Source organism: Lepidochelys kempii, chromosome 3 (genome assembly GCF_965140285.1).
Source record: "Lepidochelys kempii isolate rLepKem1 chromosome 3, rLepKem1.hap1, whole genome shotgun sequence".
Lineage (NCBI taxonomy): Eukaryota > Metazoa > Chordata > Testudines > Cheloniidae > Lepidochelys > Lepidochelys kempii.
This window is the reverse complement of record NC_136382.1, coordinates 72110277-72123820: the sequence shown is the minus strand read 5'-3', so window position 1 is coordinate 72123820 and position 13544 is coordinate 72110277. Positions and strand designations below refer to the sequence as shown.

General features: G+C 40.0%; 1 long non-coding RNA gene across 1 annotated transcript in view; it reads left to right on the top strand.

The window, feature by feature from the left end:
• The first annotated feature begins 970 nt into the window (after positions 1 to 970).
• The window catches only part of LOC144930376 (uncharacterized), a 37767-nt gene continuing 25193 nt past the window's right edge, over positions 971 to 13544 (top strand). The window contains exons 1-2 of the long non-coding RNA XR_013635503.1: positions 971 to 1025; positions 4606 to 4669. This is a non-coding gene — a long non-coding RNA (uncharacterized LOC144930376). The remainder of the gene's footprint in view (positions 1026 to 4605; positions 4670 to 13544) is intronic.

Sequence of the window (13544 nt, the reverse complement as noted above, 5' to 3'; positions counted from 1 at the left end):
GTGATATAAGCCATCATGTGCCAGCAATGCCCCTTTGCCATGTACATTGGCCAAACTGGACAGTCTCTACGTAAAAGAATAAATGGACACAAATCAGACGTCAAGAATTATAACATTCAAAAACCAGTCGGAGAACACTTCAATCTCTTTGGTCACTCGATTACAGACCTAAAAGTAGCAATTCTTCAATAACAAATCTTCAAAAACAGACTCCAATGAGAGACTGCTGAATGGGAATTAATTTGCAAACTGGATACAATTAACTTAGGCTTGAATAAAGACTGGGAGTGGATGGGTCATTACACAAAGTAAAACTATTTTCCCATGTTTATCCCCCTCTCCCCCCCCCCCCGCTGTTCCTCAGCCGTTCTTGTCAACTGCAGGAAACTTGATTATCACAACAAAAGGTCCCCCCCCCCCTCCTGCTGGTAATAGCTCACCTTACCTGATCATTCTCGTTACAGTGTAACACCCATTGTTTCATGTTCTCTGTGTATATAAATCTCCCCACTGTATTTTCCACTGCATGCATCCGATGAAGTGAGCTGTAGCTCACAAAAGCTCATGCTCAAATAAATTTGCTGGTCTCTAAGGTGCCACAAGTCCTCCTTTTCTTTTTGCGGATACAGACTAATACGGCTGTTACTCTGAAACCAGTAGTAGGTTGTCATTGTTTATGTAGACCAGCACTAGATGAGGATCTGACACTTTAACTGTAGATTTTACAGATGTTTGCTGACAGCATAGGAATGGTGATACTCATGAATCTTGGGTTCCATTCTAGGCTCTGGAGGGGAGCAGGTAGCAGAGATTGCATATTACAGCCTACAGGATTTGCATATTACAGCAGCTTCTATTATCTTTTGGAATCTAAGACTGTAAATCATTTATTTGTGTGTTTTCTTTCTTTAACCATGTAAATAATTCATTTCTTTTTCTCAGTTAATAATTTTTTAGTTAATTGTTTATAGGATTGACTACAAGCTTTGTCTTTGGTGTAGGATCTAAAGTGCAGTTGACCTGAGGTAAGTAACTGGTCCTTTGGGACTGGAAGTAATTGGAATACTGTTGTGATTTTTGGTGTAAGGGACTATCACAAAGGCAGGCTTACCTGGGTGGCAAGATAGACTGGAGTGCCTAAGGGGACTGTCTGTGACTCCATATTAAGGCTGTTATGGTGCCTGAGGAGTTCACACCTGATATTTGGTTGGTGAAATCTAAGTATAGAGCTCACAACCAATTTAGGATTTATGTGCCGGTTCTTAATGGTCTGCCATATTCCCATGCACCTGAGCTACTTCAGACAGCTTTACAGTGGGCACATACTTTTCTCCCATTCCTCATATGCTTGACCCCTCCCACTCCATAACAGTTCCAATTTCCTGATCTCGCTTGTAAATGTTTCTACTCCTCAGGATTCTCATCCCAATCCCAGTCTTCTTGCTCAGCAAGGCCTACGTCTCACCCCTCCAGGCTCCACATCTCAGTCTCAGAAACACACTCTCCCAGCTTGACAGTTCTTTCCCAGGCATTTCCAGTTCTTTCCTCCCAAGCCCTTGTCTCCTTGCCCATCAAATCCCTCTTCCCTCTCCTACTGACTCCTCATCCAGTATGTCTCTCTCCCCTACCTTACCCTTCAGTTGCTTCCCCTCCACATCCTGCCTCCCTACTGGCTCCCAGTTCCACTCTCCTTCCTTTGTCTTTTGATTCAATCTCAGCATACCCCAGCCCAGCTCTTTGCCCAGGCTATACCAGTTCTTTCACAGCATCCTGGCACCTCCATCAAACTTGTCTCCCCCCTTGCCCCACTAATTCTTAGTATTAGTCTTGCCCAGCCAGTTTTAGTCTCCCCATGATTCCTCATTTGATCTCAGTCTCCTCCCACCTACTGGTTCACAGTTTTCCTTTTGTTTTTCCTCCTTGGGTCCCAGTCCCAGTCTCCTTGCCCAGTCAGTCTCAATCTCTCCCTACCCCAGAGCTCATTCCCAGTTCCTGTCTCAGGCCGAGACAGACACTCGCCATGGAACATTTCATCACAAGTACTTAAAGGTTGGCAAAGTTGTAAGCAATAGAAAACAGAACTTTATAATGGGCAGTGTCAGGCTATCTTACTAAGCGGTGCTATCAGCCTGGAGGAGGCGGGGGAGTATATTGTTGCCTTCTTTGGCATGAGTGGTTAGCCAATATTCTGGGCCTTGGTTGTTTCCATTGGGAAGATAAATTGCTGATAAAATTAAGGTATTTCTTTGGTGTAGTCCTACATATTTGCAATAATGTACACAAAGTCTTGCTTCCTAGAACACAGTAGGAACAAACAACAGTAGGCAGTTTCCTTGCTTACAGTTTCCAAGTCTACCCCTGCAGCCTATCCTGCATCCCAAGGAGATCTTGTCCCTCTGCTCCCCCTTGGGGCCACTGCTGCTTCTGTCAATGTCTGCTGCCTCTGAATTTTCTGGCCTCTGCCTCTCTCTCTCTCTGTCACATACAGATTGCCAAACAATACTCTAGCCACTGTATGTGCAGTCCATTCCACGGAAACCCCTCTGACCACAGGATTTAACCTTGCTCAAGTTTCAGGATGCTGCCAATTGCATTGGGAGTTAACTTTGATTATCTCCACCTGTGTTATTACATAAAGGGGCTTAACTGCTCCTTCCATTTAGCTGAAAGAACAGTGGTTATCACACCCCCATCATCTTTAACCAGGTCTGGGATTGTCTATTGATTATGAATCACTTGATGGCAGCCATTAACTCCTTCTAGCATAATAGTATGCTGCAAGACCAAAATAAACAAACAACAAAAACCTCCCAACTATATAGAGGCTTTGATTCATGGAAGCATCCCTTTTCAGGAACCATCTGAGCACATGCTTATTTCCTCTGATTTTCTGAATAGAGATGTACTTGAGCACACATTTAAGTGTTTTTTTCAATTTAAGGACTAAAATAGAGTTAAGGTTAAATTAAGGAAAGAGGGCTAAATCTTGCAAAATGCTGAACAGTCTAGCCAATCCAGAAAAGCATTTATGCATTTCAGTAGTCCCACTGAAGACAGTGAGACTCCTCATATGTTTAAAGGGCTCCTCATGTGCTTAAGGGCCAATCTGGTGAATTTTCAGTGCTTCGCAGGCTCAAATTATGTATCTTTAAAATCCTACTTTCTTTATCTTCAAAAATAAATTTCATTTAATCTGGGACCATAAACACTGTCTTTTACTTTTACATTGTACAAGACCAGACTTAACTGAGTTCTAGGTCCCACTTTTAGTCTCCGTGAATTCCTTTTACCCAAGCTCCTATGGCCCGTGTACAATTGACATCACATTACACATACTGCTTACTGTCAAATTCTTTTTTACTTGCTTCTTATAAATGGATACTTGAGGGTCTGGTTTTAGTAGATCAAGTCAAGAATAGAGGCTTCAGCCACAACATATAACAGATGGTGGCTGGCCAGGGCTGATGTGTAGAACATTTCTGCCAATAAATAAGAAGTTGGCTGGTTTCTTTTTCTGAGTGTCCCTTTTTGCCTGCATAGTCTATAATCCACTTTTCAACTTTTTAATACACCATTCAGCCAAGCCACTAGAAGATGAATGTTTGGAGTTTGTGGTTAGATGTGTCATTCTATTTTACATCATGAATTCCTGAAATTCTTTTGTAGTAAAATTATAGGCTGTTATCACTGACAATCTGCTCTGGGATACCAGTTCTTGCTAATAAAGTGTATAGTGCATCAGAAGTATGTGATGCTTTTGTGGATGACTTACAAAAATACCTCTGGTCATTCAAATAGTTATCAATCACAATAAAATACATAAGGGACTTTCCAAAACCAAGAAATCCATACCTATGCATTAACAAGTGTGGACTGATGCCTTTTCTGGTGTATATCTATAGATATACTGAACATTCTTTATCATTTCAAAGGGGAGTTGTGGTAGAAGTGCCAATCACATGGTTTATTGTCTATATTGCCACAATGAGAGCATTTAAAATTAGGTTACTCAGTCCAACGCATTGTACATTTGACATTATTTTGGTGTACAACACCTTTGCACTAGGTCACTTCATCTGTCTCTTGTTATAATTAAAGTTAGTTGAAAAAAGTTAAATGAAACTTTTTTTTTCTGTTGCAAAATGCTGGTTTGTATAAACTGAAATGTTTTGCAGAAATGCATCAATCTGACTAAAATGTCCTCAGGTCCAGGATGGAAATGAGAGCAAGCCAATGTATCATCTCATAATAGCCTGGTAATTAGGGCAGTTGTGCAATGTGGGAGACCCAAATCCCTGCCTGAGGCAACACAGGGTTTAAATCTTCTGCATGCAAATAAAAACAAATTTAATATCTACTGCTCAGGAATATGTAGACCAACTTCTGTCAGCAAACATTTCTGTACAGCTTCACGTCTCAGGCCACACACCATGCCATCATACAGATTTGTTACAAATTCACTGTACTAGTTTAACTTCTCTAGTTCCGCTACATATTTCACTTATGGACTCTGCAGGCTGCTGATTCTGCACATGGAGCCAGAACTAACTGACTGTGACAAATCCCTTTGTAATCTCTGCATAATTTTAATCTTTTAACTTTCAGGTGTTGCTAGTGGAAGCAAGATCCCATGTATTTTATGTCCCAAAAGTCTCAAAAACAAAGAAAGGTACCTTTTTTGTCATCTGCTACATTATTAACATAAAATCCACTCTTTCAGCATATAATTCCCAGGGGATGCATTGCAGGGAGCCATGTGTCCTATAAACCCAGTGATTCTGCCTCCACCCAGAGAGATATTAGTATTGAATAAAATACATCTTCATCTTCATCTTCACTGCCAATTTGTAGTATCTTTATGCTTTCTTTGTGATAAATTGCAGTGTGAGGCTTGTACACACAGAACCATTCTTGAACTAACTCTCTTAACAGAAAGCAGGAAGAACAATTCACAGGAGTATCCCATAGCTTGCTAAGAATACAGAAAAAAATATTAAGAAATCTATGCCATTACATTACTGTGAGCTAACAAAATTAATGTATCCATAAAGACATTAGCTCATTGTGGTTACGAACTAGTTCCCTTTCTATGTCACCAGCTCATTTGTTATGTACATAGAGAACACCCAAAAGTGTTTGTGCAAATGGAGAACATCTTACAGGGGATGGTGAAAGCATTCTTTAGATTTTGGCTTGCGGCTACTTCCTATCATCAGAACAATTTTACAGAAGAATGCTAGAATGAGTGAGAGAAAAGTACAAAAAGTACAAAAATGCTAGTTAATTCATAGCATTCCTCTTATAACTCTTTTGGTGTGTGCCCTCATTGGAAGTCCTGAAATCAGTTCAGAGATATTAACGGTACCTGCACTTTGAAGACTGATATGTGATAGATACAATATGGAGGCCCAAAATAAAATAATGAAAGCAATCATTTAAAAGCAAAGTTGGAGAAAACTTGGGTATCTTTAAGTAACATATTTGAATGAAAGGGATACAGCAAATCAGATATTTTATTTTGCATGCAACTGTTGAATCCAGTAGTACACCACATGAACATGAGGCATGAGGAATTAAAGACATGGAGAGAAGTGAAAGAGAATGCTTTTGCTTAAACAACATGGGTGAAAACTTGGCTCAATTTAAGTCAATAGCAAAACTCTCTTGGCCTTTGATACGGCCATTATAATAATTACTATAATTTTTCAGAAGTTACTATATTTATTACTTTATTTTTCTGTAGTACAATTTGCAGCCATTTCATCATTTATTTTACTGTGATAAATACATTAATAGAAATTTAACCCACTGGAATACTTTGGGACAAATTCTGTCAGCTACACAGGGGTCACTAATGTTTATTTAATTGGATTTACATGTGTGTAGCAAAGAGCAGGATTTAGTCCTTTAAGAACTGTCTCTCAGTATTTTTAAAGCACCCATCACTGTTGTATATTGTTTTGTTATAAAATAGTATAAAAGGGCTGTTCTTTTGAGGAGGTATGGTTGGTGACAGTGGAGTAAGTTGGTAAAGGCTCTATCTGTTTTCTTCCAAGTTCCAGCTAGTTTTAGCTGGGGCACCTGGTGGAGAAAGAGAAGAGAGAACAAATGTAAAAAAACCCAAAACCAAAACAGATATCGACTTAAAGTAATTCACAATGCAGCACAATAACAAAGAGACAAATGTCTCAGCTAATGCTACAAGTCTTACATTAACAAGTTTTTCTTGTTCTGCAAACAAACCTCACAGAGAGGTTTTACTACTTGGTCCCACTGGAAACACATCCCTGAAGAACCCTATGGTGTCACTGCTAAGTAAAAAGAAAAGGAGGACTTGTAGCACCTTAGAGACTAACAATTTATTTGAGCATAAGCTTTCATGAGCTACAGCTCACTTCATCGGATGCATGCAGTGGAAAATACAGTGGGGAGATTTATATACACAAAGAACATGAAACAATGGGTGTTACCCTACACACTGTAACAAGAGTGATCAGGTAAGGTGAGCTATTACCAGCAGGACAGCGGGGGGGGGGGGAACCTTTTGTAGTGATAATCAAGGTAGGCCATTTCCAGCAGTTGACAAGAACGTGTGAGGAACAGCGTGGGGGGGGTGGGGAATAAACATGGGGAAATAGTTTTACTTTGTGTAATGACCCATCCAATCCCAGTCTTTATTCAAGCCTAAATTAATTGTATCCAGTTTGCAAATTAATTCCCATTCAGCAGTCTCTCATTGGAGTCTGTTTTTGAAGATTTGTTATTGAAGAATTGCTACTTTTAGGTCTGTAATCGAGTGACCAAAGAGATTGAAGTGTTCTCCGACTGGTTTTTGAATATTATAACTGCTAAGTAAAAAAACTATCACCAAAAGTTCACTCTCCCTTTCTTCCTTTATGCTGAATAATCTGTTAAAAGACCAACTGCTGTTACAAAGATAAGGACAAAACACACTGGTAACAGGTAGATGGCACATGGAGATGCTGACATGGTATCCTGCATCTGCTTGATTGCAGAAAACACAAACTCCCATTCTGTTGATGTTTAGTGTTTACAATAAATTGATAATGATTTAGAAACTCCAAATAATGCCTTTGATTATTGTGTCTATTGGGGAAGAAGATTAGTGTTGCTAGACAACTGCATTTTAGCACCAAATTTGCAGACAACCACTTATCTAGCTGCTACCTGTGTGCTAGTTAAAGAAATTAAACCCTCCTAAAGGACGTTAAGTTTGTAATTCTGTTTATGATTGCACATATGTAACCATTTCTCATCCAGCATGACGCAAACATAGTCACCATGTTCTAGATCCAGCATCTCTGTGAGCTCCTTTCTGCCCCCTCCCTTCCCACAAGTACCTTCCACCAGCCGCTCACTGATCGGCGGCCAGCCCTGAGGCCGCGCCAAACAGCTGATCGGCGGTCAGCCCTGGAACTGTGAAACCACTGTGGCTGGTGGGTGCCTAGCACCCCCTATATTTTTCCATGAGAACTTGAGCCCCAAAGCACCCATGGATTCACCACTTTTGTGCAGAGACTTTATGACTTTGCTGATGCCAGGCCACCACACCATACTGACTGATGGGCCCATTCATGGCATTTAGTCAGTTCTTGATGTCCTTTTGTGGATGAGGTTTAGGATTTCTTCTCTAATTGCTTTTGGAATTCTGAGGAAATAATTTTTAATCAGGACTCCATTTGACTTGTTAATTGTCCATGTACCACAAAGTAGTCTCTTGTCACTTCCTTAGTGTCCTTTGGCTACTTGGGCCAGCTGGCTCTAATGTAACTTAGAAGTTCTTGAAGTTGTTTGTCCGTCAAGGTTGCTTTTTGTAGCAGGTGTAGTCTCTTTTCTGACACTGGTCTGTACATGTTCACAGCATCTACATACACCTGTATATCATCTTGAAGCTCATGGACAGTTGACGGTGATGCTGGGCTCTGTCACAACGTGTCTTCTGCTACCAGATTTTCCCCAGGAACGTCGTTAGTAATTGCGCTAAATCACATTAACTCTATCAAAAGATGTTGGCATCTCACTGGTGCTAGATCCAGGTCTTTTCCACTGATGTGGTTTACAAGTTCTTTATGGTCTGTTATCAGGGTAAAAGAAACCAATCCACACAAGTACCTGTAAAAGTTCTCACATGCTCATACACTTTCCAGGCACTCCTTTTCAATCTATGCATATCATGTTTCTGCTTCTGTGAGTGTGTTAGAGCAAAATGCAACTGGCTTCCTCTAGGATCCATTTTGTCGCAACAATACACCATCATAGCTTCTTACATCGACACTGAACATCGTGGGTTTGTTCACATCATAATAGTTGAGAACTGGAGCTGCTGAGATCATTTTTTTTCCTTTTTGAAGGAAATTTCTTGATCTGTCCCCCATATTGATGATGTGTTGGACTTTCATAGTTCATTCAGTGGTTTTATCACTGTACAAAGGTCTTGTAGGTATCGACCAAGATAATTTACATTCCCCAGTATGCATCTCAGATCTGGTACATTTGTTGGTGCATTCAATTCTCAAATTGCTTTTACTTTCTCCGGGCGAGGATTGAGTCCATCTTCGTTTATTGTTTTCCCCAAAAACTTGATTTGGTTTAAGCGGAAAATCCAGTTTTTCTTGTTTAGCTTCATTCCAGACTGACCAATTAAGATTAGAACTTCTTTTAGTGGTTTGTTGTGTTTTCTGTCGATGACCCATATATTAAAATGTCATCCATGAAAACTGCAACTGAATTGGTGTTCATTAACAGCTCTGCCATCTTCTTCAGGAAAATTTCAGATTCACTGGTAATCCCAAAAGAAGCAAAATCTCCCAAAGGGTGTAATAAATGTAGTCAGGTTAGTACTTTGTTTGGCTAAAGAAATTTGCCAGAAGCTGCTCGAGGCATCCAGCTTGCATAATACTGTAGCTCCTTTCACTTCGGAGAGGAAGTCATTCAGTGTTGGGAGGATATATTTTTTTCTCACAACTGCTTCACTAAGTCTTTGAAGATCTATACATATTCATATTTTTTTCAAATTTTCTTTATAACTGGCACCACTAGGGCACACTATGCTATTGACTCCGAGATTTTCTTCTTTATGCCAATTCACTCCAGTCTCTAAATCAGTTTCCACCTTGTGAAGCAGTGAGATAGGAATCCTGTGAGGTATACATACACTACCTGGTACAGCATTGTTCCTTAAGGTTGTTTGTACTGGATCTCTTTTCAAAAGTCCAGTATCACCAAATACTCTATTTAGTTCTTCCATCTTTTTCACTAGGCTCTGTCGTCAGATGTTTGGCTGCATGTGTGTTCTCCCTGTGTGCTGTACCAGCTCTGTGCAGACAGGTGGCACAGCAGACCTCAAGCGAACAGCCCAATGACTACAAGATCCATTAAGGTACAAAAGCATCCAACCAGTTTCATTGCTGATGAAGCACGGCCCTAGCTCCCTGGATCAATGTCTACAGTTACACTAACACATGTATACCCGTGATAATGGATGCATCTCAATCAGTGGCGGGACTTTCCACTGCTAGCTAGGCTGGTCAAAGACACTCCCTCTGTCTGAGACTCCATTTTATACAGCAGTACAAACAATTTATGTATTGCTCCTCTGACATAGCTGATGACCACCCATCACCTTTTACATCTCTATCCATTACACTGTCATCCTGACCTTATCTTTAGATGGGGTCAGTGTGTTCCTGTTTTCTTTAGGGAATGTGTTGGTATTGAGGTATTCTGGTACCACCCTCTGAAATGTGTTTGTGTGAGTGCTCTGTGTCTAGCACTTCTTAGGAATGTGTGTTTTTGAAATATCAGCCTTGTTCCTGACAAATTCTGTAAGCAGGGTCTTCCTTTCATTCGCAACCAGACTTTGCTTTATATCAGCAAAGCTTTGACCACTACTTTATCTCAGGCCTCATACCAAGCCTCTGATATACGGGCTTATGTTTCAGACCCTCTTCCTACTACAGGCTTATAGTGACTGCCATGCTGTAGCTGAGTTGGTCTTTGATCCTGTGATCACATATACTCTGAATGCAAAGCTATTGACTTTGTACATTGTTTCTGTGGTGAACTGTCACATGCAGTTTTGAATACCTCCAGAGCTAGTAAGGGCTGTGTCAGGGATTTTCAGCTCCTGGAGGGATTGAAGGTGATTATACATCCCTTCCAGCAGGATCTGTCACATCTGCTCCTGAGTTAATTTTAAAGTCAATAATCTTTACCTGAATATTTAGTTTTACTCTTCAGGCAGGCTGTGCCATCACACATGATAGACTCCAGAACAATTGCTTTTGACTGTCTGTAGTAATGTGTTTCCTGACTACCTTCATGCAGCAAACAGATGCAAAATATCCATATTTTGTGCATTTATTACAGCTTGCATCTTTGGCTGGACACACATCTCTTGGGATATGAATTTTTCCACATCTTGTGCATTTAGTCTAAAAGGTTTTGTCATTAGCCTAGGACTTCTCCCTCATTGCATCAGGGGCTTTATAATAATTAAGTTTGTGGTCATGTATCTCCTTTACTGCTTGTAAACTAGTTTCTGTTGTTGTTTTTTTATGTTGCCCCTGCCTTTTGTTTTGCTCCTTCACTAACTCAGTTTTCTCTGTTGTCTGGATAGCTGGGTGTAGGCTTAGAAATCTGTCATTAATTGTAGCTGCTATAAGAAGCTTTTGTCTATAAACCTGATAACCAGACTATCTTTGATATTTTAATGCTTTACAGGCTCCCAAATCACAGTTTTTTTGGACAGTCATGCAAAGCTCTTATGAAAGACCCATCAGAGTCCCCCGGTTCTTGAATTTTCCAGTGAAAACACCTTTTCATAACCATATTTCTATGAAGTACAAAGTGTGCATCAAACATAGCCAGAACTCTTTCATAGTCATGTTTATGACTGTCATGAGTAAATGCAAAGGATTTAAAGCTATGCTCTGCCTGCTTCCCTATAGCATAAATTAAAGATGATACCTGAATGTTGTCAGTTTCCTGAGGGAGTTTACTAGCAATGTGAAATATTACAAACTGCTGCTTCCAGTCTGTCCATTCTGAAGGTCTGTCAAAGCTGAAGTTCTCTGGGGCATTTAATAGTGGCATATTGATGAGATAGATCTTGCTAGATTTGTTGTTCCTGTTTCCTTCTATTTGCAATATTTTTTACTGTTTTTCTTCTGTTTCTGTTCTCCTCGGGCACCAGTTAGCCTGAATTTACTCTTGATGCCCCATCATGTACTCCTTGTGATAATAGGTGCAGAACTGCTATTAGCAGGTCAGGTTTATGTACCAGATTTGGACTGGCTACAGAGCTTCCATTATGGAGAAAGAGAGTGTGAGAGAGAGATACAGGAGATGTGTTCTCTTAAGATACTTTAATACTACCAGGTACATCGTGTCAACTAGTGGCTGAACATAATACAGTTTTAGCATTCCATCAGAGTTAGAACATGGTAAGCACCCTGATAAAAATTGGGTCAAAGCATCCCCATGTCTCCTCAGAGAAGTAGTCCTTTTGGTCCAGAAAAGCTTGGAAGCTAGGGTGACTTTTGTTTGTCATGTGGTGCACATGGAGTGAGCTTGGGACTTCTGGAAACCCCTAGTACAAAAGAAAATTCAATAAGCATATGTTCTTTTAGTAGGATGATTTCCTTTTGATAACTGCTCCACAGACAAGTTTAATTTGAAGAATGGATGAAAGGTAAGTTAGGTTCTTGTTTTATGTAAACAGGTGTCATAAAAATAAAGGAAAGGGTAACCACCTTTCTGTACATAGTGCTATAAAATCCCTCCTGGCCAGAGGCAAAATCCTCTTACCTGTAAAGGATTAAGAAGCTCAAGTAACCTGGCTCACACCTGAACAAAATGACTAATAAGGGGACAAGAAACTTTCAAATCGGGGCAGGGGGAGGCTTTGTCTGTCTGTGTGATGCCTCTGCTGGGGACAGGTCAAGAAAGCAAGCAATCCAACTCCTATAGAGTTAATAAGTAATCTAGCTAGAAAATGCGTTAGATTTTATTTTGTTTTTGGTTTGTGAAATTTGCTGTGCTGGAGGGAATGTGTATTCCTGTTTTTGTGTCATTTTGTAACTTAAGGTTTTGCCAAGAGGGATCTCTATGTTTTGAATATGACTGCCTGTGAGATTATCTTCCATTCTAATCCTGCAGAGTTGTTCTTTTATCTTTGTTTTGTTCTTCTAATAAAGTTCTGTTTTTTAAGAATCTGATTGGGTTTTTAAGGTTCCTAAAAACCCCAAAGATGGTCTGTGCTCATATTGTTTATTCTCAAGCCTTCCCAGAAAAGGGGGTGTAAGGCTGGGGGGATATTTTGGGGGAAGACGTCTCCAAGTGGTCTCTTCCCTAATTCTTTGTTAAATCACTTGGTGGTGGTAGCGTACCCTCCAAGGGCAAAACGTTTGTACTTTGGGGAAGTTTTACCCTAAGTTTGTAGAAATAAGCTTAGGGGGTCTTTCATGCAGGTCCCCACATCTGTACCCTAGAGTTCAGAGGGGGGAGGAAACCCTGACAACAGGTTTGAACTATTATTATGGTAGTGAATACAACAGAAGAAATCAATGTGGATTTTCAGAAAGGAAGTCATGCTTGGCTAACTTGATTAACATTTGAGGAAGTGACAATAAGAGGATGAAATGACACATTAGAAATATATTACTGGGAATTCAAGAAGGCTTTTGATCATTATTGCATAAGAGACATGTTGAGTGCTACAGGGATTACTGGTGGGCCTACCCTTTCTTGAAGTACAATAACAAGGAAGACAGAAGATATGCAAACAATGAGCATAGATTTAAAGATCTAAATAGGAAGGCATTCTTATGTTGAATCTGAAAGGAATTGTGAAAAAAATGGCAATTTAACATGTAAAAAAACAAACAGAAAGGTTCGGTTAACAAGGGAAAGTGTTGAGAAAATACAAAAAGAGATTATGTCCTATGTGATTTAGGAAGATGACCTCTGGTAACTAGTAGAGGATCAGAAGAGGGAAATAAGTCTGAAAACTAATACTAGGGGTTATACGGACACTAAAACTGGTCAGATTTTTCCCAGTGAATCAATGGTGATAAATCCAGACATATTTTTGACTAGGAGTCACAACACTTTGCAATGGAAGATACACCTAAACATAATTAACTCTGTTTTACAGATGGGGAAACTGAGATACAGAATTTAAGTGACATACTTAAAGGTACATGGTATGTCCAGTGGCAGAGAGAGAACAGAATCCACTCATGTGTTCTATCCACTGGACACCTAATACAGGTTTCACTTGAAAACCGTATGCCAGAATAAATAATAGATTTTAGATGAAGCCGGTTGCCTTAATGACATGCAATACATTGGCTTAAGCCCTGAGAGAACCCCAGTTATTATTCCAGATTCAAAAAGACCATGTATACTGAAAGGCAAGACCCGTTTCTAGCCACCTGTAGAATTTCAACAATAGCAGCAGCAGCTGTGGAGGACAGGAAAAAGAACAGCCTTGGCCTTCAGAAAAGTCCAGTAATGACAGA